Source organism: Nannobrachium achirus (genome assembly GCF_963921795.1).
Source record: "Nannobrachium achirus genome assembly, chromosome: 24".
Lineage (NCBI taxonomy): Eukaryota > Metazoa > Chordata > Actinopteri > Myctophiformes > Myctophidae > Nannobrachium > Nannobrachium achirus.
The window spans coordinates 32,983,709-32,989,193 of record NC_137831.1 but is presented as its reverse complement, the minus strand read 5'-3'; positions in this window follow the sequence as shown (position 1 = coordinate 32,989,193).

The window sequence follows — 5,485 nt, the reverse complement described above, 5'->3', positions numbered from 1 at the left end:
CGCGGGGCTGTGGAAGTGCGTCAGGAGCGCCCCGAGGACCATGGGATCCGAGCCAAGGCCAGCCCCCGTCCCCACTAACCCCCCACCCCCACCTCCAGCCCCGGAACCGAGACCCGGCTCCGGCCCCGTCGACCGCCTGCCCCCCCCCCCCCCCCCCCACCAGAGGGCCTTGGAGGCGGTCAAAGGCTGGAGAGGTCTCTGCTGTGGTAATGGCAGTGGCTAGATTAAGACCTTCTCTTAGAATCGGCCACAATGGAGGAGGTCTAAAGTGGGTCCGTGCGCGCGTGCGCGGCACAACGCGTGCGCAGCACAACACGCGCTCGCTGGCCCCTTCTATTCAGCTCCGTCCATGTCGCTCATCAGAGAGAGAAAAGCATGAATAAATACATGAGCTCCGGCGTTGAGAGCTCCATAGGCTTGATAAAGACTGACGGAAACACACACACACACACACACACACGCACACACGCACACCCACACACACACACACACACACACACACACACACACATGAATTACTGGAACTGAAAGGAAAGCACAAAAAAAGGCCGCGCCAGATGAATAATTTTAATGGTTATGTACTGCGAGCGATTGTGATGGGGGAAAGGGAAAAAAAAGAAAGGAGATGAGAAGGGACAGGGAGGAGGGCAAATTATGAAAATCCTCCAAGTCCCTGAGCTCAGGAAATGGAATAATTAGCAGAAGTTAAAGAGGCGAGTTTTGAAATTTAATGGAACGAATTAAGTTCCGGAGGCCACGGAGTTGTTCGCCCCGACGCAATATCATTAGAGGACGCGGCGCCCATAATCAGGGGTTTATTCAATCTCCAGTACTTAGCATCGATGAAGGCCTTATCTGCACTCAGAGTCTCACTGCTGAGGATAAGCTGTAGTTGCTCGCCAAAGTGTGTCGTGGCGAACCTCAGAAGCTAAGCTAACACGGGGCAAAACCTGCTATCAGACACATCTCGTTGCGCGTCGCTAAACTGATCAGCGCGGCTGCTTACGTGTGGAAATATTTGCGATATTAGACTTATTTTTTTTTATCTTAATGTTTTTTTTATCCCACGTTTTTTGTAACCCATTTTTCTCACCCGGTGACTACCTAACCTGTAGTCCTGGTTTCCGCTCTCCCCCTGCTGCGCCAGGGGACATTGGGGAGCACCCGGCTGGCTAGGGGGAGGTAGTATAGAAACCAGGACTACTGCATGTTTTTGTGTGAGGGCCTATGCCCAAGGAGACACGGGGAGAACATGCAAACTCACCACAGAAAGGCCCTATCGCCAACCCCACCTAGGGTGTGGGTGCTGATGACGCGGGTGGAGGAACACGCCCGATATTAGACTTATTAAACCTGATTAATACTGTGTTGCATGCCAGTGTCGCTCACCGACAATATCGTCAGGCCAAAAATACCTGAGCTACAATTGGCAGGCAACACGCACAGTGTGTGTGCATGATACCGTGAGCTGATACGCTAAAGACCGATTGGACACCTGTTGGGTTTCGTGTCAGGATGACTGCAGTGTCGCGCTTAGAGATGACACAGTCGGTTACACGGCACGCACGGTCAGCACACATGCATGCGGCGCACACACACATGCTGACTTTTGTGGCACTATTTAAAATGGTACCAAAATGGTACCAACAAATGCACTGAAGTCCTTCACAGCTTCCACTGTCTTGCAGAGATTGTTTTAGGCCAGGGGTTCTCAAACGTTTTGATCTCACAGCGAACTTTTTTGGCGACCCCATCACCTATTCCCTCCTGTGCACGTACTCGTCCCCCATGTGCAGGCACCCCCTTCCCCACAGTTGTCGACTGGCGCCTGTTCTCTGTGTAGTTGTAGAGTACACACGACACATTTGTAAACTGAAGCATTTTGCCAAAATATAGAACGGAGTTTCTTAATAATCCAGGAAGCTTTTGATTTTATCTTTGGCCGTGGCGTTTTTCTCATTTGTGAGTCTGTGACATAACTGTCGGCAACTGTCTGGTTGTCTGTCTGTGAGAATGATCTCCCCTCTCGCTTGTTAAAGTTTGTTCGCCATCCGTAATTTAAAGGCCTGTGTCCATACTTTGATCGAAACCGCCCTTTCCGGTCAAAAGGTCTGGTTCGACTACAAAATAACGTCACTCACGACTTCTGAAAAGCAATAGACTGAATGAGAGTTCGGAAATGTGCATGTAGGAAAGTCCAACTCACCGAACATTTCGGAGATACTATGGACAGGCCTTTACTCTGTGAGCTGCGAGCTTACAGATGGATGGAACCAAATGGACCCATGGACTCCATGTATTGTACCTCGCTCTCGGAGTAACAAAAACATCCACAATGGCTCTTTTAAGCCGCCGCTCACATTGAACATAAAGTGTGTGTCTTGTGCTTCTGCTTCTAGTTCGGTGTTGGAGGCGGAGTGTGTTGTCAAGTGGCTGTCTTCTTCATTGGTCGTTTTAACTCTGCTTTGGGTCGCGACACATACGGTAGTTTGAGAACCGCTGTTTTAGACTGTTCCATTTCTTTACAGACACTGTAAAATAGTTAGTTTAACAGAGATCTGGGAGAGGTGAGAGAAGAGGGGGCTGCCGTTTGTTTTGTATTTATCATTTTAAAATGATTTAAACTACGCGATGCGAGGCGTTGTGTGCTTGTAGATCTGCTATTTTCACTAGCTTTGTGCGACAGTCTTGTATGATGAAGCAGGGCTTTACTTTATGCAAAAACATACAAATGTGAAAATTTAACATATGAGGTTTTTGCCCGACAGTGACGATATACAAATCCAGGAAAGGATCTACTAGAGAGTCTCAAAATGATATCAAACATTTTGGTTGACAATATACTTTGAGGGAATTTGTGAATATTATGTTGACTAATGTATATTTCCGTATTTATAGCAGTAAATATGCTTATATTATAGTACTGTGTGTAGTAAAATCCTCAGTGTTCATTTCTGGGTGCAAAAAGTGGTCCCGAATAGGCTATATTTGGGTCTATTCTTACACTTTCTGAGTGAAATGAACGCTGTGAATTCGACTGTGTTCCTCACAACGCTGAGCCTCAGGGAGAATGTCTGTGTCTCGGTCTTTCACCGTGCATCCACTAATGTCCTTGTTTTTTTCCCCCTCCATATAGGAGAGATGAGGAGCCTAGATAGATGATAATGTCTGGAATAAGACCTTTTTACCACCCCTTACCTCTGCACCTTACACACACACACACACACACACACACACACACACACACACACACACACACACACACACACACACACACACTGCTGCTGTATTCTAAGTGTGCGTGCGTGCGTTTGTGCGTTTGTGCGTGCGTGCGTGCGTGCGTGCCTGCGTGCCTGCGTGCGTGCGTGTCTCGGTAAGGACCCTAGGACCCTCTTCGTCACTGAGAGCTTTTAGCTCTTCTCCACTAATGTCCTGAGTAATGACATCTTTATGGAGAGAGAGAGAGAGAGAGAGAGAGAGAGAGAGAGAGGGTGAAGGAAAATCAGAGAAGATAAAATGGATGGAGAGAGAGAGAAATTTATGGAGAGGGAGAGTTCTGTGTCTGTCTGTCTTTGTGCTCCTGTTTGTCATGACTCTCTCTCTCTCTCTCTCTCTCTCCCTCCCTCTCTCTCTCTCTCTCTATCCATAGTTTTACACTTCTTTTGACCAACTTGCTTGAAGAGCTGGCTGGTCTATGAAGAGACTGAGCTTCTAGTCTATTCAACATAAGCGTAACTTTTTCATCATTGACAGTCCTTTAAAGATGGGGTGCTGTTATCCCCCCCCACAACATAATCATCGGGTATTATGATTACACTTGGAGAAAGATATCATATATATTTTTAAGTGTACAGAAAGTGTTAAAATTATGTTTTTATGTGGCCACACCCACCTGTTCATTAAGTATGCCTGGTTGTATGTCAGGTGGGTGATGACCCAGCTGAAGTTAGCCACACCCACAGCTGTAGTTGAATGGTAGAAAGGGGAAGGAGATTATCATTATTAACTCATTCTGTGCCTATCCCGAACATGTTCGGGATATGTTCAATCCAAAACAATTTTTTATTTATTAATTGACTTACCCTGAGCTGCTTGTAGAGCCGTGGGTGGTCCTGGCTCGTCCTACGCTAGCCAGCTAGCCATTTTACATGGTCCGACGATATATTCCATTAAAAATGGTTTAAAATACATTTTTGAGTACAAAACTATGGAAACACTTCTTTAAGCCAATGGAGAGACTTTCCCATACTCTGCGGTCATGACGTCCTCCCAGGTTATGGCATCGGGTAGTTTTTTTCCCCTTGAAAGTAAAGAAAGTATAGTCGCTCAATAGTTATAACAGTCATGTTTTTTCCTGAAAGGATAGGCAGCCAACAGTTGTCTGATATTCTTGTCTGGCTGTCCTAATAATTATCTTTCCAATAGGCCTATTGTCTGCCATTCCGCTTCAGGGAAATCAAACGTCATGTTATCCTGTGGCTTATTTCTTTCCTATCAAAGAGGAAAATATACCCCACGGCAAGTTATTTTTACCAGCTTGCTCGAAGAGCTGCAGACTGCTCGCAAGTTGTCGCAACATTGTCTTGTGAAAACATAATAATTCCAAACAAAGTTGCCCATGGAAGTACATTGGGACAACACTTGTTGTCGATGTAAGCATTGCATTTTACATCCCTTTACGGAGTTAAAAATGTTCCAGCGGAATTTGGGCTGTTTTGGGGGTGTTTGCTACTCGTAGAATTGCATGGAACCAAATGGACCCGTATTTGTACCCTCTCTGAGTTAAATTAACACCGGTAATTGCCGCTGGAAGGGACTATACTGTACGTGTAAATTTTATGATTATATCTGTTGTATGAGCAAAGAAAATAAGCATGCTCACTTCACGTGAGTCCTTCACAGTCAGTTGTAGTGTGTGTGTGTGTGTGTGTGTGTGTGTGTGTGTGTGTGTGTGTGTGTGTGTGTGTGTGTGTGTGTGTGTGTGTGTGTGTGTGTGTGTGTGTGTGTGTGTGTGTGTGTGTGTGTGTGTGCGTGCGTGCGTGCGTGCGTGCGTGCGTGCGTGCGTGCGTGCGTGCGTGCGTGCGTGCGTGCGTGCGTGCGTGCGTGCGTGCGTGCGCGCCCCTGTTCACCTCTGAACCTTTGACCAATGACATTTAGAAACCTCTCTCTCTCTCTCTCTCTCTCTCTCTCTCTCTCGCTCTGCTCAGTACCTTTGTCATGTTGTTTCATTTTTCTAGTGGTGACCTGCAGGCGACCTTGCACGCTAACTGGCCGCGTTGTCATCTGCATTGCTAATGCTGTTTATGATGTCCAGATAACATCAGAAACAACCCTTTGGGTCACATTAAAGCCCACTGCGTTATGTAAATGTGTTAGTCTCCAGGTACAAGCATGACATTAGTCGCCGTCACTTTCTTCCCTGTATAGTGTGTGTCCAAACAGTGTGCTTATGTTTGACACAGGACGTTATACTTTACCGTTAATA